The sequence below is a fragment of the Miniopterus natalensis genome, chromosome 13 (assembly GCF_054644295.1).
Source record: "Miniopterus natalensis isolate mMinNat1 chromosome 13, mMinNat1.hap1, whole genome shotgun sequence".
NCBI classification, from domain to species: domain Eukaryota; kingdom Metazoa; phylum Chordata; class Mammalia; order Chiroptera; family Miniopteridae; genus Miniopterus; species Miniopterus natalensis.
In genome coordinates this window covers 62,956,988-62,982,083 of record NC_142093.1, presented here as the reverse complement: position 1 = coordinate 62,982,083, position 25,096 = coordinate 62,956,988, and the positions used below count along the sequence as shown (strand labels likewise).

The 25,096-nt window shown below is 44.1% G+C and overlaps 1 pseudogene; it reads right to left on the bottom strand.

Moving 5' to 3' along the window:
- Nucleotides 1-19,048: 19,048 nt before the first annotated feature.
- LOC107532695 (large ribosomal subunit protein eL29 pseudogene) lies at nt 19,049-24,699 on the bottom strand (annotated as a pseudogene).
- Nucleotides 24,700-25,096: the final 397 nt, after the last annotated feature.

Here is a 25,096-nt window from a genome sequence, read left to right as displayed (position 1 = left end):
CAGCTGAGAGTTAACATCCGAGTCCAGCTCTAAAGGGAGCCTTCCAGCTCCGACCTTTGCACCCACTAATCAGTTAACTTTCTGCCTAATTGACTCGACTTTCAAATGGGGCTTCATGTGAGGCATCCCAGATGGACAGTGGTCCTATTTCCTCTCTAAAGAGCTATAAAATTGATTATCTACATGCTGATAACTTAGAGGTTAAAGAAAAAGAAAAATACAGGAGACAGAGTGTTTATTTGAATAAAAATGCCATATTAATACAAATGTTACTTGAACAAAATATTTTTTTGAGCAAAATATTTTTTTTGAGAGCATACAAAAATCCAGGTGGAAAATTAAAACTTTCTCTTCCCCAAATGAGAAATGAACACAGGACCCTCACTCCATTGCTGGGTTTGGGCTTCGGCTGTGGGACCCCCTTCAAAGTGAGCCTACGTTTACCTCCTAATAGCGATAAATAAACCTTTAACTGCAGAACCATTTAGATGGAATTCAAAACAAAGAATTCCAGATCAAGTTACCAAACTATTTTTCTAAGACTGCAGGTTTGGTCTATTTATTGTTCCGCACGCACCCTTGTGCCCAAGGCTTTTGACGAGCCCTCAAAAGGATTTAAAACCTGAGAAGATAACACTAATAAAGTAGAAGCAACAGAAAAAGGAAACTGCAGATGGGGCCAGGAAATGGAGCTGGAAAAAGCCTCAGAGTATGCGCAGCACAGACCTGTGTGCTCTCGCACACGTCGGGCCACAGTGCGGCTCGGAGCCTCCTAGCAGCCGAGGGGAAGAGAGGAGCCTGGTCAAGTTCTCTACAGACTCCAAGATAAAAGCACGTGAATTCCACAGACAGAAGGCTAACTCTTCCTGGTATTAAGACCAGGAAAAGAAACTACCTGATAGAATAAACAATGTCCTCAGCAATATCTTAATACAAAGTTTCATAGGACTTTTCCTTAAATACTCCTATGAACAGGGTGCCCAGTTAGCTTGAATTTCAGATAAACAAGTGAGACATACTCCGACTAAACAATTATTCATTGTTTATCTGTGATTCAAATATAACCGGGCCTGGCACCCTCCATATTTATGTGTGAAATCTGGCAACGCTGGGGGAAAGCCTCATATAGAAATGCAAATCCTTACATTTGTGCGTGTTTATAGTACTGATCAAAACATATGACTGCAGGCAGGAGCCAGCTCGGACATATCACAGCTATAGTTACTTACATTGAACATCAAGGGGAAAATATTCTTCCCAACTCAAAAAGTAAAATATTTGATGGGAAAGCCTTTTGGGGAGCAGTTGAGGACTACAGCAGGTTTTATTTTAAAATGCATGTAAATAAATCAATATATAAGCAAGTCATGGCTGCTCACCTATATACACTGTTTGTAGATACCAGTGTTTTTCTTGCTTCTCCATTTTTGGTACCTTATAAAGTAATTGAACACAAACATAGATTAATATCTTAAAACAGAGCCTCCATCAATATAATGGAACGTGAAAACCTAGTAAGGGAGTCCAATAGCATTTTAAAGCATTAATTATTAATGAAAAGGCACTTGGAATAAATGCATTGCACAGATTTTTTTAAGTGTTTTTCCATTGAATGCTTTAGATCTGGCTCCATAATAGTCAATGTTTTAAAATAAAGTTCACAAATATATCTAAACACTTAAAATATTTAGTACCACATTTTAAACTAAATTGAGATGCTTAGGAAGAAAATGCTGTCACCAAAGCCACTTGGTTGCCTTTTTTTCTAGATGAATTGTTCCTGTCATGCTCAGTTACTACCAGCAGGAAGAATAAATTGAGCTAATTTAATTGTTTAATAACTTTTTCTATTCACTAAACACTGTTTTCTCAATGTCACTGTTTACACACATAATCAAGATGGACGACTTAATTTTCTCTTTCTTCACATTCAACCCAATAAGTATTCTCAAAGACAGTTCTAAAAATCTGAAATTTGGAGATTAAAAATGACAGCAGATTGAGTGGGAGCTACACTGACACTCTCCCAGGAACAAACTGGAATTACAGCTAAAATATAGAAAAACCACCCTGAATAACCAACTGCAACTGAAGATGAGCTGGACGGCACCCCTATAACCAAGGAGGAGAAGGGGAGATCACATAGAGATGTGTAGGAAGTGTGGACGCCAGAGGGCTGGCTGGGATCCCACAGGCAGCAGCTGAAGGTCCGGAGGGAGATCTCAGCTGTGGAGGTTCCCACTGAGGACTCTGGGGCCTAAACCCCAGGCGGGGCTTCCCAGCCCCGAGCACCAGACCTGAGACAGGGGCCCACATAACACCTGGCTGTGAAAAGCAGCTGGGTTTCTGTCTGCCAGGGAAAGACATCTGGAAATGCAGACACCTTCTTAAAGGGCCAATGCACAAAGTTTCATGTGCAGCTACTCACCTTGGGCTCCAGCAGAGGGAGGGCAGAGTGGACTAGAACTGTGTGAGGAGAATCTGGGGTTTGGGGCTCTGGAGATGGAGCTGAGAGGGGAGCCATCTGGATTCCTGTGCTGAGTCATCCCCCATATGGCAGAGGGCATCTTTCTCAGGCAGACCTTTGCCAGCCAGGCAGCTTTTGCCTGGGGGGTGGGGGGAGGAGCAATTACCTCACCCACTGGAAAACCTCTTTCCCTGCCCTGTGGAGTTTATGCCTTGCTGTGATCTACAACCTGGGGCTCATTAAAAGACTAAGATCAATCAGCCTGCAGGCAGAGACTGACCTCTGGGAGCTTTGAATCTTTGACTGATCTGCTTCTGGACCCAGGCCTTGGAGAAGCAGACTTTGGTGTGCATCCTGGTCCTGTCCAAATGCACCCAGCCCCAGCAGAGAGAACCACAAGCCGTGGGTTGTAGATAGCTCCAAACAGGATACTCAAGGCCAGTCACAAACAGCATCTGACATTAGCCTGCACCAGAGACCCTACAAAAGGACAGAGAATCCTGACAGATCCACCTACTACAGACAAAAAAACCAAATAGGCAGCCAAGATGGGGAGACAAAAAAACAAGTCCCAAATGAAAGAACAAGAGAAGTCTCCAGAAAAAGAGCTAAATGAAACAAGGATAAGCAATCTATCAGATATAGAGTTCAGAATACTGATTGTAAGGATGCTCAACAGCATAAACAAAGATATGGAAACTATGAAGTGACCAGTCAGAAATGAAGAATGACATAGCAGAAATAAAGAATACATTGGAAGGAATAAATAGCAGATTAGAGGAAGCTGAGGATCAGATCATCAAATTAGAAGACAGGGTGGGAAAAATCACTCAATCAGAGATAAAAAAAAACAAAAAACACAACAATTTAAAAACAGGACAGTTTAAGGGAGCTGCAGGACACCATGAAACAAAACAATATTCAAATTATAGGAGTACCAGAAGGGGAAGAGAATAAGCAAGGGGTAGAGAATTTATTTGAAGAAATAATGGCAGGAAACGTCCCTAATGTGATCAAGGGAAAAGCCACACAAGTTCAGGAGGCACAGAGAGTCCCAAGCAAGGAGAACCCAAAGAGGCCCAGGCCCAGACACATCATAATTAAAATGCCAAAAATTCAAGAGAAAGAGAGGATCTTAAAGGCAGCAAGAGAAAAGCAATCTGTCACCCACAAAAGAGCTCCCACAGATTGTCAGCTAACTTCTCATCAGAAACTCTTCAGGCCAGGAGGGAATAGCATGAAGTATGCAAGGTGATGCAAAACAAGGATCTGAAACCAAGACTACTCTGTCCAGCAAGGCTATCATTCAAAATAGATGGTGAGATGAAGAGCTTCCCAGACAAAAAAAAAGGCTAGAGGAATTTATCACCACCAAACCAGCACTGCAGGAAATGTTAAGGGGACTGCTGTAATCAGAACTAGAAATAGAGAAAGAAACACAGGCATAAAGAAATAAAATGGCAATAAATAAAGACCTATCAAAAATAACCCTAAGGACTTTGGGACAACAACCCAAAATTTTTGGGACATAGGGAAAGCAGCCCTGGGAGAAAAGTTCATAGCACTGCAAGCCTACCTCAAAAAGCAGGAAAAATTTTTAGTAAACTGCCTAACCCTACAACTTAAATAATTAGAAAGCTCCCCTGTGAAGCCGTCCCAACCAGGGCTTTTGTTTGCTAGGAGTTTTCTTTATTGCTGCTTTGATTTCATCAGTTATCAGCGTATTCAGGTTTTCTGGTTCTTCCTGATTCAGTTTTACATGATCTCACTCATATGTGGAATCTAATGAACAAAATAAACTGATGAACAAAATAGATCCAGAGACACAGAAGCATGGAACAGACTGAGGGACCTCGGTGGGAAGGCGGGGGTGGGGGAAGGGTGAGGAGAAATTAACCAAAGAAATTATGTGCATATATGCATAACCCAAGGACACAGACAATAGTGTGGTGAAGGCCTGGGGGAGCGGGTGCGGGGTGGAGGGGATCCATGGGGGAAAACAGGGAAGGTATCTATAATATTTTCAACAATAAAGATAAATTTAAAGGATAAAATAAAATAAAAAATAAAACTGAAATTTTGCATCTGTAATAACATTTACTCCCAATACTTTAGATTTCAAAATTAATCCTTGATTTGACATCAAGAATTTTATAGAATTCACCAAAAGAAATTTTTGAATATAAAATTCCTTTTGTTTACTAATCTGTTAAAAAACTAACTGGTCAATGGGAGGAGCCAATTCTCTTAGTCCATTCGTTCTAAGTTTCTTCACAAAGTGACATGGAAATCAGCTCATCAGTATTGAGAGGAACTACACAATTTATTCTAATTAAGCTTGTGCTGAATCTTAGACAGAAACAGAGAAAGTTTATCTCAGAGTAGTAGAGCCTGGAACAAAAGCGGAGTTACCAGTCTCATTAAGAGTTTGCAAAACCCATGAAAATTCTTGACCCACCCTGGCTCATCCTGACATCTCACTCACTTAACTTCTCCAATTCCCAGTTCTCAAGTTTCTAAGGTGGAGTTTTCTGTTAGTAAACACCATGTAAGTTATAAAATTTAATTTACATAAATATTAAGTGCTTAGAATGATTATGGATTTTGTAATAATGTACATTTGCTTAAAAGTTTGACTACTCTTCTACCAACTACTAGAGGTATTTCTTTCAGTAAAAGATAAGACATTGGGTATGCAGCTTACAAACAGATGCAGTGTAAAATTTTTTTATTTACTTGAAAAACAAATACACATTCATGTTTTAAAAACACTAAGTAGGATTCACAATGAAAGGTCTATTTCTGACTCCAAACCCTCTCCAGAAGCAACACTGATGACAGTTTCTTGTGGACCCTTTAGGAAAATGTCTATGCAGATATACAAGCCTAGAGGTCTATGTTCTTCCCTTCTATCCAATCTGCTGTTTTCAACATTTGACTTGAACAAGTGTGTACATGCTATGCATGCTCTTTTGCAACTTGCTTTTCATCACTTAAGAAATTCTTTGGGACCGGCTGGCGTCACTCAGCAGTTGAGCATCGACCTAGGATCCAGGCGATCGGGGTTCGATTCCCGGTCAGGGCACATGCCCGGGTTGTGGGCTCCATCCCCAGGAGGGGGCGTGCAGGAGGCAGCCGATCAGTGACTCTCATATTGGTGTTTCTCTCTCTCTCTTCCTCTCCCTTTCTCTCTCTGAAATCAATAAAGATCTATTTTACAAAAAAAGAAGAAACTCTTTGGAAAACCCTGGCCAGGTAGCTCAGTTGATCAGAGCATCATCCCGGTTGCAGGTTCAGGGCACATACAAGAGGCAACCAATGAATGTATAAGTAAGTGGAATAACAAATAGATCGATCGCTCTCTCTCTCTCGCTCTCTCTCTGTAAAAGTCAATAAATAAAATTTTATAAATTATTTGGAGATCTTTTAATATCTACAAAGTTTTAAAAAGCTAATTGAAGTTTCATTTTTTGGAAGCAGACTAATTTACTTGACACTGTTTCTGTTGAACACAATTTAAATGGTTTCTCCTCTGTCTGCTGCTTCATGAAGTCAGCCTTGCAATCCCTTTTGCAGATGTGTGCTAGGATAGCTCTAGATAGAGTCCTAGAAAGTCCGTTTTGAGTTCAAAGAAATTACACAGGTTTAAGTTTGCTAGAAAGTGCCAAATTTCTTCTTAAATAAATTAAATCAGTTTGCATGCCGAACCACAGACTAAGAGACTGCTTTGCAGGACCATTAGTACCAGTACTCACACTGGGCCTTTCAATCTGTGCCAGTCTTATAGGTAAAAGAAACCACAGCTACATGTTGAATCAGTTTAAAACCCATCACTTATGCATAAAGTTGTAGTTGACATTCGTCAGTTTTCTGCTGCTCAGCACCACCCTCCATTCTGGCGCTTCCTAGTCACCCGAGGACAGCCCCATGAGAACGGCACCATCCTGTGTCTGCAGTAAGAGGTAGAGTCCAAATTTCTCTGTGGAAACTGCGGCATCCCACATGGGGGACACTCCCTTGGACAGCTGGACCCTCTAATGAAAGCTGCTGCTTAAGTGACCCAGGGGTGAAGGCACTGGTTGAGGCCACAGCCATCGGAGTGCCAGCTGCTGTGTGTGTTTCTGGCATCTGCACTGTGACTCTGCCAGGGTCCTTGCCACACAGTGCCCCGGAGCTCTGTGGCCATGGTCTGGTTTACAACATGAGCTGTCACTGCTCTGAGCCTCAGATATCTTACCAATGCATTCACTTCCTCTTCGGGGAAAAAATCAGTGTAATCCTTTGCTTGCAAGCAGGGACCCTGCCCCAATTATATACATGTTAAGTATAATAGTCTTTAAATTGCAAATCCTTTCCAGTGCATAACAATTATTTGATAACTGGTTTATATACGATTTCTCAGGAATTTATCTATAGTATTAAGCAAACTAAATATACATTATAATGGAAGAGTTATTATAGTGAACCCATCTAGAGAGCAGTAATCTCAGCTCTGATTAAGGACTAGGGCATTTTTTGACAAAAATATTACACCGTGGTCCCCCCCCCCCCCCCCCCCCACACACACACACACAGTGCTGCCCAGGGCTGAGAGCAGGAAACAGAGTGATGAGGAATAAAGTTTGTTGATCTCTGGGTTCCAAGATTAGTAAAAGCGAGGACTTGGGCATAAATGTGAACCCATCCCCTTAGCAGCTAGTGCAGAGAATCTGAATACGCAGTCTCCAATGTTACAGAAGCTGCCGCTCTGAGCGCTCTGAGCTGTTCCCCTCCGAGTCCCGGGCATGCGCGGCCACCTGTTAACACCCTGGGTTTCTCCCGTCTCCTCATCAGACTCCAGCTGGAGGACCCTGGAGCGCAGAGAGAATTCTTTCCCTCCCTACACTGGCAAGCAAACAAGTGAGCAGAGACTGTACCAAATAAAAACATCTGCTCCAGAGTCAGCAGAGCAGCGGCCCACGGCCTGGTGTTCTGCCAGGCGCAGGGCCCAGGGGGCAGCTACTCAATCCAAGGGAACCTGAAGCCCATGTGGATGTCAGGTAGGGAAATACTGCGCTGCCGGCCCCTTGGACAACACCTCGTGCCAAACCTGGAGTCTTCTGTGCTCTCTGTGAGCTTCAGTGCCCTGAATGTAACACCAGATCTTCGGAAGATCTCGCTGTGGCTGCCTCAGGACCATTGGTAGCATTCATTTATTTCACAAATACCAAATGCACTCTGTGAAAGTACTATTTCTTTTTGCTATTAAATTTTGTATAGGGAGAGCACCTCCCCATATCTCATGGTTGCAAAATACAGCAACTGCCTCCTTGAAGTGTAGGTTATTTCTCTTTCTCTCTGTCTGTCTCTGTCTCTCTTTTTCCACTCTCTGTATAACTTTTCTACCCCCTTTAGCCAGGGCAATCTTTTTAATTTTTTGATGTATATGCATAATTTACATACAATAAGATCATAGATTTTAAGATTTAGTGTTCAGTCTGAAGTTTTGCCAATTGTATGCATCCAACATTTCCAAAAACCCAGAAAATTCAGTTCTGGGCCCTTCCCCCAAGAAAAAATACTACTTTAATTTCTAGCATATAAATTCATTTTGCCTTATTAATTTCATATAAATTGAATTATAGAATTTGTGATTTTTTTTTGCTTGATACAATGTTTTTGAAATTGATCCAAAATGCTGCATGTGTCAGGAGTTCATTTCTTTTTACTGAGAAGCATTCTGCTGCAAGATGACACCACTATTTCTTCAGCCAGTATCCTGTTGATAGGCATTTGGGCTCTTTCAAATTTGAGGCAATTATGAAAGACGACTATAAACATTCTCTCCAGTCTTTTTACGGGCATATATAGTCTTAACTTCTGTTGAGTGATGCCTAGGAGTGGAACTTCTGGGTCGTGGGGTAAGTTTAACTGCACAGGTGTTCTCCAGTGTGGCTGGACATTTTACTACTCCCACTAGCAACAGACGGCAGCTCCAGTTGCTTCACATGCTCACTAGCATCTGTTTTACTAAGGTGCCTTCATAATAGCTACTACTGCATGTTAAATGGTATCTCCTTGTGGTTTTAATTTGCATTTCCCAATGGCTAATGATGTTGAGCACCTTCTCATGGGCTTATTGGCTTTTTGAATATCTTCTTTTGTAAAATGTTAACTCGAGTTGGATTTTTTTTTGCCATTTTTAAATTGGGTTATTTATCTTTTTATTACTGCTTATTATAAGACCTTTATGTATTCTGGATTCAGCTCTTTAGTCAGACATATGCATCATAAATACTTTTTCCAAATATTTATCATTTTTTAATGAACATGGCAAGTATATATCATAACCATTCTATGGAATAGCTATACCCAGATATTCACGTGAACAACATACCAAGTAGTTATGGCCTCAAAACTCTGGTGTAGGAAACTACTTCAGATTTTGCTGCCTCTGGTTTCTGATAGGATTTTTATGATTTCACCACTTATATTTAAGTCTTTGTTCCATTTTGAGTTTATTCTTGTATATGGTACAAGTTGATGATCTAGTTTCATTATTTTGCACATATCTGTCCAATTTTTGCACATATCTGTCCAATTTTCCCAGCACCACTTATTGAAGAGACTGTCTTTACTCCATTGTATGCTCCTGACTCCTTTGTCAAATATTAATTAACCATATTGGCGTGGGTTGATTACTGGGTTCTCTGTTCTGTTTCATTGATCGATATTCTTGTTCTTATGCCAATAACAGCCTGTTTAGATTACAGTGGCTTTGTAGTATAATTTGATATCAAGTATTGTGATCTTTTCTACTTTGTTCATTCTCAAGATTGCTGTGGCTATTCAGGGTCTTTTTGATTCCATATAATTTTTGGAGTATATATTCTAGATCTTTAAAATATGCTGTTGGTATTTTAATAGGAATTGCATTGAATCTATATATTCCTTTGAGTAGTATGAACATTTTAATGATGTTAGTTCTTCCAATCCATGAACATGGTATATTCTTCCACTTGTTTGTATCTTCCTCTCTTTCTTTTTTCAATGTCTTGTAGTTTTCCAAGTATAGTTCTTTTACTTCCTTGGTTAAGTTTAATCCCAGGTATCTTATTTTTTGTTGTTGTTGCAATGGTAAATGAGGTTGCTTTTTTACTTTCTCTTTCTGAGAGTTCATTGATGTTATATAAAAATACCATTGATTTCTGGATGTTAATTTTGTATCCATAGGCCAAAAATCTCAGCCATCACTTGTAACAATATGTTTGCCAATACATCTCTTAGGGCAAGGGAAAGAAAGGAGAAAATAAACAAATGAGATTACAAAAAGCTAAACAGCTTCTGCACAGCAAAAGAAACCATCAACAAAATGAAAAGGAAACTTGCTATATGGGAGAACTTATTTGCCAATGAAACATCTGATAAGGGGTTAATTTTCAAAATATATAAAGAGCTCATACAACTTAACAAAAGGAAGACAACCCAATTAAAAAATGGGCAAAGATCTAAATATATACTTCTCCAAAGAAGACGTACAAATGGACAAGAGACATATGAAAAAATGCTCAATGTCACTAATTATCAGAGAGATGCAAATTAAAATGACAATGAGAATTCACCTCACACCTGTCAGAATGGCTCCATCAACAAATGACAAGTGCTGGTGAGGATGTGGGGAAAGAGGAACCCTAGTACACTGCTGGTGGGAATGCAGACTGGTGCAGCCACTGTGGGAAACAGTGTGAGGTTTCCTCAAAAAATTAAAAATGGAACTGCCATTTGACCCAATGATCCCACATCTAAGAATATATCCTAAGAATCCCAAAACACCAATCAGAAAGAATATATAACCCTTATGTTCATAGCAGTGAAATTTACAATAGCTAAAATCTGGAAACAGCCCCATGCCATCAGTAAATGAGTGGATGTGGTACATGTACACCATGGAATACTATGCAGCTGTAAAAAAGGACTATCTGTTAACCTTTGAGACATCCTAGAGGGACCTGGAGAGTATTATGTTTATTCAAATAAACCAGTCAAAGGCAAGTACCACATGATCTCAGTCATATGTGAAATCTAATGAACAAAATAAGCTACAAATGAAATAGATCCAGAGACATGGAAGCATGGAACACACTGAAGAATCTCAGAGGAAGCGGGGAGGGTATACAAGGAAGAGATGAACCAAAGAACTTGTATGCTTATATGCATAACCCATGGACACACACAATAGTGTGGTGAAGGCCTGGGGTAGGGAGGGCAGGTGTGGGTTGGAGGGGATCAATAGAAAAGAGAAGAGAAGGGGAGGGGAGGGGAGGGGAAGGGGGAAGGGAGGGGAGGGGAGAGGGGAGAGAGGGGAGAGGGGGGAGAGGGGGGAGAGAGGGGGGAGAGAGGGGGGAGGAGGGGGAGGAGGGGGGAGGAGGGGGGAGGAGGGGGGAGGAGGGGAGAGGAGGGGAGAGGAGGGGAGAGGAGGGGAGAGGAGGGGAGAGGGGAGGGGAGAGGGGAGGGGGAGGGGAGGGGAGGGAGGGGAGGGGAGGGGAGGGAGGGGAGGGGAGGGGAGGGAGGGAGGGGAGGGGAGGGAGGGGAGGGGAGGGGAGGGGAGGGGAGGGGAGGGGAGGGGAGGGAGGGGAGGGGAGGGAGGGGAGGGGAGGGAGGAGAGGAGAGGAGAGGAGAGGAGAGGAGAGGAGAGGAGAGGAGAGGAGGGAGAGGAGAGGAGAGGAGAGGAGAGGAGAGGAGAGGAGAGGAGAGGAGAGGAGAGGAGAGGAGAGGAGAAATACATACATATATAACTCAAAACTGCTGACTGGCTTCAACCAATAAACACTTATTTTGCAACCAAGAGTCCCAGGCCAGGTGGGGTCAGCACCCTTGGTGGGGTGTAGCTGAAACATCTTGGCTGGAGTAGCTCTGTTCCATGGGCCTCTCCTTCTCCTCCTGGAATCAGTGGGTCAGCACAGCCATTCTCTTTCCAAGGCAATGGCTGGGCTACCGAAGGACTGCAGAAACATGCAAGGCCTCCTGAGTTAAACTGAGAACGTCATAGCATTACTTTCAATCAACCTGTTGACCAAAGTATGTTTTCAATAGTGAAAGCAGAGCTAAAAAGTGGGGAAACATGCCCGCCCACAGTTAGAGACCTTTGCAAAATTCCTTGACAAATGGCATAGACACAGAGAGGAGTGAAGGATGGAATTAATGAAATCTACCACAAACATGTAAAAGTCATAAGTTTATAAATTCATTTTAAAGAATTTATGATAAAAATTTGACGTTGCCCTGGCCAGGTGGTTCAGCTGATTAGAGCATTGTCCCATACACCAAGAGCTGAGAGCTCAGTTCTCAGAGCACAAACCTGGGTTGCGGGTTCGATCCCTGGTCGGGGCATGTATGGGAGGCAACTGATGGATGTTTCTCTCTCAGATCAATGTTTCTCACTCTCTCTCTTCCTTCCTCTCTTTAAAATCAATAAGTGTATCCTTGGGTGAGGATGTTTTTAAATAGACATTATAAATAATATATAGAATATTTTACCTTCATTTGCTGTCTTGATGAGGACTTGATTTCTCTCCTTCAATCTAATTTATTTCCATTTAATCTTCAGTAAGTCCTAAAACAATTCACCCCTCATGAATTCATGAATTTAAATAAATTATCTAAAATACTTTCTACATGCCAGTTACTTGTGCTAGGTTCTAGATCCACAGCAGTGAACAAGACTGGCAGAGTTTCCAGAATTCAGAGTGGATATGGACAACTGAGTAGGACGTCTCAGTTCAGTGGAATGCTAGAGGAACCCACTAAGGGCAGTTTCCCCAGACTCAGGGCGTGAAGACAGCTTTTACAGAGAAAACGACACCTGAGCCAGTCTGGTGAATAAATACGAGTCGAAAAAGCCAGGGTGGAAAAGAGCGCAGCAGCATGCGCGGGGGCAGCAGAGGGTGTGTGGGTTAGGTGTCAAAGTGGTCAGAGGAGCGTGGAGTTAGCGGAAAGATCACTTGGCCACAGAATGGGGGGGGACCATGGGAGCGGAGAAACGGGAAGCAAGGGTATTGCAGCATCTAAGAAAGAGGTGATGGCAGGATGAACAGGTAGGTTCAGCAGGGGTGGAGAGATGTGAGTGGACTCCGGTGGTATTTGGGGAGCACAATGAGACGTGTTGGAGTTAGATTTTATGTAAGATGCAAGGGGGAGTAAGAAATCAATATAATGCCAGCGTTTCCTGATCAGTCTTGCATTAATAAAATAAGGATTAAAGGAAAGGGCCACATTGGACTGACAAGAGGAATAGACAAATTTTATTTTAACAATATTTGATTAGCCCGACCAGCATGGCTCAGAGGTTGAGTGTCGACCTAGGATCCAGGAGGTTGCAGTTCAATTCCTGGTCAAGGCACATGCCTGAGTTGCAGGCTCAGTCCCCGGCCAGGGGTGTGTAAGAGGCAGCTGATCCATGAGTCTCTCTTATCATTGATGTTTCTATCTATCTCTCCCTCCCTCTCCTTTCCTCTCACTGAAATCAGTGGGAAAAAAAATTTGATTAACTATGTTAATAGATAAACTGAGGCACGATAAGTCTTTTAAGAGTTTATGTGAGCAAAAAAGGATTCAAACCAGGCAGCATCCAAGGTAGCAGACAGAAAGGAGCTCTGAGGAGCTTTACAAAATAAAAGATTTTTATAGGCAGAAGGTAGCAGGTGTGAGAAAGTCATCCTGGGCAAACACGCGGACTGGCTACAGCAAGGTTGCTTTCCTTTAGTGGATGGCAGGACATCTGTCAGGCCAATTCCTAACTAGTGCCGTCAGGTGATTCCTGATTCACTGGTTTAAGATCCCATTTCGGGGGGAGCTGAAAGTAACGAAGTCTCAATTTGGTGATATGCGGCATACAATAAGCAACTCTATTTGGGGGCTTTTTGTCTTGTTTTGTTAAAACCTGTGGGGCATTATCTTGTAGTTGGAAGTAGGTGTGAATGTGAAGTTTAGTAGAGAATTTAAGGCTGGTGGAAGATTTACATATACAAGTATTGTCAGATTTGAACACCAAGTAAGAGGGTGAAAGGCCCCTGGAGAATACATGAAGAGGGCAGGATGATAAGCAGTACAGAGCACAAAGGAGGGGATATTGCCAGGAGGCCTCAGGATGTACAGCCAAAGCTCTAGGAGGAAAGCAACAGAGGAAGTGTGGGTGGCTGCTGGCAGGGAGGAGAGACTGAGTAGTGAAGAGCAAGGGACTAAGCAGCATAGTGATTTGCTTGACAAAACCCAAGAGAACTATATTTGAAGCTGAGATACAGGAAGAAATGTAGAACAGAATTGAGGCCCCACTCAGAAGGAAAAAAGAAAGAGTGGGCGCGGAAGCAAACAACTGGTTGACCTGGTTTGTGTGTGCAATTTCCTGTTGAAGACATCTCTTCTCTTCTCTTTCCTTTCTTTTTAAAGGAAGTAGAGTGGTGTGAGGAGGAGGGGAAGTATTATGCTTGAGGAAAGCAGAGAAGGTTTGAAAAAACAACAAGAATTGGGAGGGAAAACTAAGAAAAGCTAGTTGTTGTTCCGGCAGCACGAGGGGCTGGGGTGGTGAGGTATTGTAAATGCATCCTGACTCCAAGCCCCAGAGCTGTGCTGTTTAGCATCTGCTTTTAGGAGCCTGTACAGAAAAAGCAAGACATTTGTCTTAATCTAGGTAAGAGTTTTGCCAAGTGCAGTACCTGCCAAGGACAACGGAGAAAGAGATTTGAGGATATTGAATTTATGTTGCTCAAAACCAATTATTAATTTTGTAATTTATAGATTTCCCTAAAATGGATTGAGAAAATCAGAATTTTAGTTATTTTGAATGCTTTTCAAAAATAATCAAATCTTTACTCAATGGTAAAGAAATACTAATTGGGGCAGACCTTTGGTCTTGTCCAAACACACCCAGTCCCAGCAGAGGGAACCACAAGCTGTGGAGTATGGAAAGCTTCAAACAGGCTACTCAAGGCCAGTCACAAACAGCATCTGATGTTGGCCTGCACCAGAGACCATCCAAAAGACTGGGAGTCCTAGCAGATCTACCTAATACTTAGACACAAATCCAAACAGGCAGCCAAAATGGGGAGACCAGAAAACAAACCCCAAATGAAAGAACAAAAGAATTATCCAGAAGAGCTGAATGAAATGGAGATAAGCAATCTATCATCTATAGAGTTCAGAATACTGATTGTAAGGATACTCAACAGCATGAGAAAAGAAATGAAAACTATGAAGGAAATTAAGAATGGTATGGTAGAAATAAAAAAATATATATATATTGGAAGTAATAAACAGCAGATTAGAGGAAGCTGAGGATCAGATCAGCAAATTAGAAGACAGGGTAGAAAAAAATCACTCAATCAGAGAACCAAAAAGAAAAACAATTAAAAAACAGGAAGAAAGCCCTAGCTGGTTTCACTCAGGGGTTAGAGCATCAGCCTGTGGACTAAAGGGTCCTGGGTTCAGTTCCAGCCAAGGTCGCATACTTTGGTTGCAGGCTTGATCATGGCCTTGATCAGGGCACCTTGGGGAGACAACCAATTGATGTGTCTTTTTTACATTGATGTTTCTATCTTTCTCTCTCTTCCCCTTCCACTCTCTCTGAAAAGCAGTGGGAAAAAAGAAACAACAACACAGGAGGACAGTTTAAGGGAGCTGTGGGACAACATGAAACATAACAATATTTGCATTATAGGAGTGCCAGAAGAGGTTGAAAGTAGGCAAGGGTTAGAGAGCCTGTTTGAAGAAATAATGGCAGAAAACTTTCCTAACCTAGTGAAGGAAAAAGTCACATAACTTTAGGAGGCACACACAGTCCCAAGCAAGAAAACCCAAAGAGGCCCACACCCAGACACATCATAATTAAAATGCCAAAAATTCAAGACTAAGAATCTAAAGGCAGCAACAGAAAAGCAATCTGTTACCTAAAAAGGAGCTCCGATGAGGCTATCAGATGATTTCTCATCAGAAACTCTACAGGCCAGAAGGAAATCGCATGAAGTATTCAAGGTAATGCAAAACAAGGATCTGAAACCAAGGTTATCTAGCAAGGCTGTCATTCAAAATAGATGGTGAAATAAAGAGCTTCCCAGACAAAAAAAAAAAAGGCTAAAGGAGTTTAATCTACCAAACTAGCATTGCAGGAACTGTTAAAGGGACTGCTGTAATTAGAAGTAGAAATAGAGAAAGAAACATAAGCATAAAGAAATAAAATGGCAATAAATAAAGACCTATCAATAATAACCTAAATATAAATGGATTAAATGTTCCACTCAAAGGACACAGGGTAGCTGAATGGATAAGAAAACAAGACCCAAATATATGCTGTCTACAAGAGACCCACCTCAGAACAAAAGACTCACACAGGCTGAATAAAAAAGAAAACCTCTGGAGGACTTTAAAGGAGAGATCGACAGCAATACAGTCATAGGAGGGGACTTTAACACCCCACTGATTTCATTGGGCAGATCTTCCAGACAAAAAATCAAAAGGAAACAATGACTCTAAATGACACACTAGATCAGATGGATTTAACTGACATTAACAGAACTTTTCACCCCAAAGCTGCAGAAAATGCATCCTCCTCAAGTGCACATGGAACATTCTCAAAGACAGACCACATGTTAGGACACAAAACAAGTCTCAACAAGTCAAGAAGGTTGGAAATCATATCAAGTATCTTCTCAGACATTTACAGCATAGAATACTATACAGCTATAAAAATGACAGATCCCTTACCCACTGAGACAACATGGAGGGACCTGGAGAGTATTATGCTGAGTGAAATAAGCCAGTCAGAGAAAGACAAGTATCACATTATATGTGAAATGTAATGAACAAAATAAACTGATGAACAAAATAGATCCAGAGACATAGAAGCATGGAACAGACTGAGGAATCTCAGAGGGAAGGCAGGGGTGGCTGGGTGGGGGGGTGGCTGGGGGGGTGGCTGGGTGGGGAGAGATTAACCCAAGAATTTATATGTATATATGAATAACCCATGGACTCTGACAATAGTGTAGTGAGGGGAGGGGTGCAAGGTGGAGTGGATCAATGGGGGAAAAAGAGGGACATCTGTAATACTTTCAACAATAAATTTTTTTTTAAAAAAGAAACACCAACTGGTTTTCCCCTAACAATGTATGTTTAATTGCTCAATCTCTTATTGATATCCTTATGTTTGTTTTCAGGGGACTTCAACAGAAACAGTGAATTTATTTGTGTTCCCTGTTTTCTATGTCCAAATACCTAGGGACATACAGTGAGATGCTAATTTAGCATAGTACTTTCAACATTTTTGATAAAATGTGCATAGATAAACATTTTATATGTTAATACCTGTAATTAGTAAACACACCTTTAAATAGGCATCATTTCAAGCACTGCCTTTCTGGTCAAGGTACAGCCAGGCCTGAGGAAGCAGCCTCCCATTTCCCAGGTAGAAACACCTCTCAGGACAGAGAAACACTAAGAGGCTGGTGGAAAACGTGAGGATGCTGTTAAATGCATAAGTGATTATCAAGCATCTTGTGACCAGCATGTGAGGGGCTGTTTAAGTAGGAACAATTTAGTTCTAAACATGGAACCCAGGTACTAGTAGAAGAACGTAGGTCTACTTACAGATGCAATTAGATAACCTAATAAAAAATTTATAAAAGTAGGCTCTTGTCTTCTTGTTACAGCCTAATAGAGGAACTGGTTCTACGGCTTTGTTTGATGTCTGAATTAAACACCAGGTCTTAAGAGCAGGTTTGTGAGAACTGGTTCTTAAATAGTAAGAGCTGGACAGTGCTGGAGGCATGTTTTTCAAAAGTAACCTAACCCTTGCCTTGAATTGAATATACACAAGGTGAGTGAATCAAAATATTTCATATACTTGGGCTGCCTTCACACTCAATCCAACTATGACTCAGGCAGTGAGCCCCATCAGTTGTTAGAAATGATGTAATATAAGCCAAATAATTTGTCATGTGACTGCAGCTCACCTACTGTTTTTAGGGAAATGGGCATGCCCCTTTCTCCCTTGTAGCCTTATTTCCAGGCATTCCTTGTCATCATACAAGCCCAAGTCCTGTAACACCTCCTCCCTAGGAGCATAACAAAGGATGCTAATGATGTGAAAAAGTTGAGAGTAAACAGAGAGCACTTTCTGACCAGCTGAAAACACAGTAAAACCCTGGAGCAGATTAGACTTGGGCTGGATTATAAAGAAAAGGAAGCCTGCCTCCTGTTTACATGTGGAAAAGTTATGGGATGGAGACGGGTAGGTAGGTAGACAAGTAGGCAGATGAGCTGGCGAGCTGGATCTCGATATATCATGAGACGGAATCATTTAATTCTCTACACATGGCTTCGGACTGAGTTTTGTGTGTCTACGCGCACATTGCATGTTTACGTGTGTATGTGAAAGGGAAGGAGGAAGGGGGCAGGGAAACATGCCACAGGCCCTGCCCACCCGAAGGGATGATATTAGTTTCCTCACCTCTTGGGCAAAAATATAAAGGTGAAGACAAAACACATAATAAACATACAGAACTGCTGAAGAGATGAGTACATTTAGGAATGCGTATTATGTGCTTAAATACAGCTCCTCATGTGGGCCTTAGCAGCAGCAGAGCGTCATATAGGAAAGGAGGGACTGACTTTGGTCGGGTTATACTGGAGGTCAGGTCTTCAGCAGAAAACTAAATGGGAAAGTAAGCAAATTATACAGGTAATTTAGTAAAAGTGTGATAATTGACATAACCACTTCTTTTCTTTTATTTCATTAATCTAGATAATTTAAAATTTTTCTGCTTGTCATTAGGCACCCAGAGTTTGAGAACAGGAATGACATGATTAAGTGAGTAAGTGGAGAGCAGAGGAGAAACCTGCGCTGACATTTCTTTTCTAATTGTTTCCTCCTTTTCAACACGATGGAGATTCCTGTCCCAGCTGCCCACGTCCCAGGCTGTGCCACGTGGGCACTGCGAGGCCTCCTCGCTGAAGCCTCCTTTCTGCAGCTGTTTTCCCTGAAGGGGGGCAGGCGAGCTTGTATGAGTCTCGAAAATAGGGCACAACAGGCAGCAGGTGCTGGTGTCAGCAGGGGCCCTGCCTGGCTGGCTTCCCTGCCGAGGATCAGGCCATGCTGAGCTGTGTGTGTGTGTATTTCAAAATAAAGTCTCTTGGCTTTAGCTAGATTTGATTTCAACTTCTCAGTGAGACTGTATTTTCATGGAAAATCAACAAGAACTTTTCACAATTCTTTCTGGCCAGGAGAATGGATCAGGCTGCTCCTACATTCTTTGGGATCGGAAAAATTATTTGAGTTTCTCTTGAGTCCTGAGCTAACCCTTTTCTCCTAAATCTCATTGACCTTGATTAAAATATAATGTTTCATAATGCCAATCCAGTAGTATGGAATCTCTTTATGCCTGAGCATCTATGATTATGTTTTATTCATAAGTATCTTTTTTTTTTTTTTTTTTGGCAGATCTTGCCCCAGTCTTATTTGTACGAACAGCACAGGAGGGCACCAGTCCCATGCAGACAGCGGCCCAGAGGACACACCAGTCCTTCCAGCCCCATGTCGGCAGACAGAGGCCTCTACTCTGGAGCATTCATGGGGGCCTGGGCACCTTTGGGAGCCTGAGCCGCAGCTGCAGCCAGAGCCTGGGGCTTAGTTTGAGCCTTGGCCTTGGATTTTGGCCAGCAGAGCCTCAGACCCTTGGTGATGCAGACACGAGCACGTGTCCTAAGCTTGGGGTGAGCCATGTAGACAAGTCGAATGAGCTTGTGGCTGCCCGCCTTTGAGATCTTGGGCTTGACCTTGGCACGTGCGCTCATGGCCTTGGCTTTGTTGGCCTGCATCTTCTTCAGGCCCTTCTTGTGCTTCTTGGCAAAGCGCATGTTCCTCTGCAACTTGGGGTCCACTCCCTTAAGAGGATTGTATCTTTATGATGGGAGTTTCTTGATGCCATTTCTGTGCCATTTTCGGGACTGGTTGTATCTGGTAGATTGTTTGCTTCCATTTCATTTAGCTCTTCTTCTGGAAAGTTCTCCTCTTCTTTCTTTTGGTGCCTGTTTCTTTGTCTCCCCATTTCGGCTGCCTCTTTGTGTTTGTTTCTATGTATTAGATAAAGCTGCTATGATTCCCAGTCTTCATGGGGTGGCCTTATGTAGAAGGTGTCCTGTGGGGTCCGGTGGTGCAGTCTCTTTGATCACCTGAACTGGGTGCTCCAGCAGGAGTGGAGAGAGACTTCTAGCTTCAGCTCAGTCACTTAGAGACTGAATAGCTTTTGATTAACTTTATTAACTTTTCTCAGTCTCACATTTTTTTTAAATTTATTATTTCTTATTATTGACAATATTACAGATGTCTACCATTTCTCCCCTTTGCCCCTCCACCAAGCTCCCACCCCACCCCAGGCCTTCACCACACTACTGTCTATGTCCATGGGCTATGCATATATGCATATATCTAAACTGGGGGAAATACTACTCATCATATGGGATTTGAGGTTACTAGTGAGTAAAAAAACATTGAAAGCTCTAAATTCATGTTGACATCACCATTACCATCATCATCATCACCATTACCATCATCATCATCACCATCCATCGTTATTATTATTATCACTAACATCCATCATAATCATCACCATCATCCATCATGATAACACCATCGTCATTACCATCACCATCATCACCACCACTACCATCACCACCATCACCACCATCATCACCATCATCACAAACATCATCATCGTCATCACAATCATCATCACCATCATCCACCATGACAACACCATCGTCATTACCATCACAACCATCATCACCGTCACCACCATTACCATCACCACCATCATCATCATCACAATCATCATCACCATCATCCATCATGATAACACCATCACCATCACCACTATCACCATCACCACCATCACCACCACCATCACCACCACCACCACCACCACTATCACCATCACCACCACCACCATCACCACCACCACCACCACCATCACCACCACCATCACCATCACCACCACCACCACCACCATCACCATCACTCTCGTCCTCACCATTGTTGTTCTATAGCATAGTGTTTATGGTGTTGCCTCTGGGCTCAAGTTACCTGTATTCAAATGTTGACTAGTTGTGTGACATATAGGGCAAGTTTTATAATTTTCTTTCTTTAGTTTCTTCATTTTTGAAATAAGTTGTACTAATAATGTCTATAATTTTAAGGTATTATGAGTATTTAATGAGATGACAGATACACTGTTTGAAAATGGGCCTGTCTCATTGCGTGCACCCAGTAAATCTTAGTTATTGATATTATTCTAGCTCGTCTCTCATGCTACATAGTTCTCAAAATTTGTATGGTCCATCTGTGTACCTCCTGCAGGAATGAATGCTTAGCACAGAGTAGATTCTCAAAAAGTTAAATAAATACTTGATGTTTGGTTGTAAAAATAAGTTAATGAATGGATAAATGAAAACATAGCACACACTGAGTTTTAAACTAATGCCTCTTCAAAATGTTTGCAACTTTTAAGGCTGATCATCAGAACTGTAGACGGTCAGGGATAGTAGAATGCATGGAGGTTCAAAAGTATCTACACTTGGGAAAGTTTTAGATCTGCACAAGCATGCGTTATAGAGTGACCTTTGGACAGACAAATGGAAACTCAAAAAACTTTAAGGAATTACTCAAGACCAAAGAGCAGCAGCACATGGATGAAGATGCTTGGGTGAAGACTGGCATTTTAAACTCTGCTTCCTTTATTTCCAAGTTTGGCTTTGGTCAGATTTCTGTCTATTTCTAGTATGGTAGCAAATTGATTAAATTCTAGAATACTAAACAAAATATACATTTGCAAATGTTCTCATTTCCAATTCCTGTTTCTAGAAACCATGATCCTGAAGGGTAGCAGAATGTACCACCCCAAAATCTATCACTTTGGTTCACCGATGATTTCCAGCTTTAGGCATTTGAAAAATAGAAAATGCAGACAGAGACTTTCTCTGAATCAGTGTTCGTATTTACTGGGTTCCCAAAGGTACTAAGAGGCTTTTCGATGAGAGTGCCTACCAACTGTACAGACTAAATACTTGTTAAATTGATGAATGAGCGTGCTTTACATGTAATAATGGATAGTAGTTAGAGGGTCCTATGGGTTGGCTGTCTTTTTTGCTTTGTGACTTCATTGCACATCAAAGTTCAGATATAACTTGGGAGAGTTTGAAGGACAGGAAGTATCTCCTCCCACATGTGACATCACAGTGCCTGAGGACAGGGAATCAAGATGCGGGTGTGTGTCCCTTTTACACAGACAGGTTGGATTCAAATCCTAGATTTGTAAAACTTTTTATAAAGAAACAAAATTCCTTATTCCAACTCTTATTTTACAGAGTTTGAAAACTGAGGCTCTGAAAAGCTTAGTGGTTAAATATCTGAAGGCAGAACTTCATTTAAACACACTAGGAGATTTCAATATTAAAAGAACTTCCCTGGCCCCTGTGGTTCTGTGGTCAGAGCCTCAGCCCAAGCGCTCAAGGGTCTCGGGTTTGATTCCCAGCCAAGGGGACATTCCCGGGTTGCTGGTTGGATCTCTGTCCCCGGTTGGGGGAGTGCCCGAGGCAACCAGTTCAGGTATCTGTACCTCTCTCACATCGCTGTCTCTTTCCCTCTCTCTTTCTCTCCCCGGCCCTCCCTCCCTTCTACTCTCTGAAGAGCAATGGAAAAGATGTCCTCAGGTGAAGATTAACAACAACAACAAAGTACAGCTCTTATGTATAACCTTGAATCTGCAGAAAGTAGTTTATCAGCAAAACATTTCTCTGCTGAAATGGAACAAGTATGTCCGGCTGAAAGAAGAGAATGTGATTCCATGCACATCAATGACACATTCATACCACTGACTGGGCTGCTCTTTTTTTAAAAAAGTGAGGCTAATGGAGACTTTAAGAACTTCCCACTGCAATAGCAAAATCAGTAAGTGAACAATAATGTGAGTGCTGACGTTTATATTCTCACGGGAGGGTACGCTTATGGATAGAGAGGGGCGGGGGGAGACACCACCGGCCCCCCGGGGCGCAGGGCCTGGGACCGCGGCCGCCACCTTTTGGTTACCGGAGCGCTCCAGCCGCCTCAGCTCCGCGCGCTCCAGGGGCTGCTTGCAAAGGGTGCTCGATTGAAACATCATTACCGAGGGGTTGGTGCTGGTGCAGCGTAGATGCCAAAGAAGGAAGGAGTTAGTGTGAGTATTAGAAAATCGAGTAAAGAAAAGTGTGAAATATCAGTTCTATTATCTGTTTATTACAAGGCGCTTGAGACTGGTCCCTGTTCCGCAGGACGGAGCCGACCGCCCGGGTGCTGCGGGGGCTTCCTCCCCGGGGGGCGGTCCCTGCGGGGGGGGGGAGCGGTCCGGGGGAGGGGGGAGCGCGGGCTGCCTGGGGGGGCGGTCCGGCGGGGGGAGGGGGGGAGCGCGGGCTGCCTGGGGGGGGCGGTCCGGCGGGGGGGGAGCGGTCCGGGAGAGTGGGGGAGCGCGGGCTGCCTGGGGGGGGCGGTCCGGCGGGGGGAGGGGGGGAGCGCGGGCTGCCTGGGGGGGGCGGTCCGGGGGAGTGGGGGAGCGCGGGCTGCCTGGGGGGGGCGGTCCGGCGGGGGGAGGGGCGGCCCCTGCGGGGGCGCGGGCTGACCCCCGGAGGAGTGGTTTCTGCTGGGGCGCGGGTTGCCCGCGGCCCCCCCCCCCCCCCCCCGAGCGGTGCCTGCGAGGCACGGGCTGCCTCCCCTGAGGCGCGGTGCCTGCAGGGGTGCGGGCTGCCTGGGGGGGGCCGGGGGGAAGGAGGGGCCCCTTTGGAGAGCACGGGCTGCCCCCCCCCAGCGGTCCCCGCGGAGAGCGCGGGCTGCCCCCCCCCAGTGGTCCCTTCGGAGAGCGCGGGCGCCCCCTGTGGTGCCGGCCCCGCGCGCCCAGCCCGCGCCCTCCCCGCGCCCCCGCGCTGCGCCTGGAGAGTGGGTGAGCCGCCACCCCCGGAGCTCTCCGCCTGCTCCCTCCCGCAGAGGGTGCCCCTGGGGGCGGGGGTCCACGTTCAACAACTTCATTACGCTCCAGGCTCTGCGAGCCCAGAGGCTCGGTGAAACGGGGGCCCTCCCGAGCTTCCAGGGCAGGATTTCGGGCGCGATGCAGGACAGCCTCGCCCCCACGACCCTAGCCTCCTCTGCAGAGCCCTCCCTATTCCCCGGGTGCCGTCTCCCGACCTAACTCCCCTGCTTCGTGCTTTTGCTAAGTCAGAGACTCCGTCCTGCGCGGGCCGAGGCCTCGGGGCGCGGTCCCTGTTGCAGGCCCCTTACGCACATTCCTGGTCCACGGACCACTTCAGGTGGAAGGGAAGGAAAGACGCTGCAGCTCCTGCGGAGGCCGCCTCAGTTCCGGGGAGCGCCGTGCTGCTGTGGGCACGTCTGCCCACTCAGCTGATCGCCATGTGCGAGGATATTTAGAAATCCTGTCCGGTGACTGGATCGGCCCACCGTTCGAGTAGAAAGGGACAAGGGAGATGTGAGATCCCCAAATACGAACCAGGACCATTTGAGGAAACATTTCCCATGGAAACCTTCGTCTCCATCCTGCAGGCGGGGCAGCCCGAGAAAGGCCTGCGGCCCAGATCCCAGGGCAGGAGAGCTGTCGATTCTGGTCAAATCACATTCATTTATCCAACACGTGCTTAGTGGGCGCTCACCGTGCCCTGGGCACTCTGCTGGGACCTGGGGATAAAGGGGTAACTCTGACCGGTGTCCTCGCTTCCTGGCTGCCCTTACCTGTGGAGCTGTCAGCCCAGTGGCAGAAAGTAAAATGATTAAGTGCTAAGAAGGAAAGGTATTGGGAGCTCGAAGGGCTTAAATGGGGATTCTGACCAGTCCAGAAAGTCAGGTGCCAGGTGAGACTTCCTTGAGTCAGTTACCTCTGAACTGAGGCCTTCCTCAGAGGTAACTGACTTGAGTTAACAAGGTGAAGGGCAGAGAGGAAAAACGTTCCCCTGTACAGGGAACAGAACGTGCAAAGGCCCTGAGGGGAGAGGGAGCAGGGGCACACTCTTGGTCAGAGCTCATAGAGCACCAGGGGACAGGCCACCTGAGTGAGGTGGTGGGAGTAAGTAGCAAAGGTCAACTCAGGAGATTTCAGTCGTTCCAATGGCAATGAAAGCCATTGAAGAATTTTAACTGGATAGAGACAGGACCTCACCTTCAGTCGGCCCATGGGTACGGCAATGCCTGGTGTCTTATCACTTTCAGGGGCTGAGCTCCTCCTCCAGGGCCCTTTAAGAGGTGGCCTGGCCCAGTGTGCCTGGGGTGGAGGTACACCTGAACTTTCTCATCTGCTTTCTGGAAAAGACAAAAACAGCGTGTCTTTTAAAACTAAGCCCTTCTCTTCCATTTATAAGAATAAGCTAAACAGTGTTTGCCACATGTAAGAAAAAGTTGCTCACCTTCACCTACACTAGTATAGATTCCTGAAGCTGAAGCAACGCTGGCACCTACAGTCTCTCCCGCCACGGTGGGAGATTCGTCACTCATGGTGCACAATTGTTTTTAAAAGTGTCCTGTGACTCGAACTAGAAGCTGTTGTCTGAGCGTGCCCTTGCCCTGTCATTGAT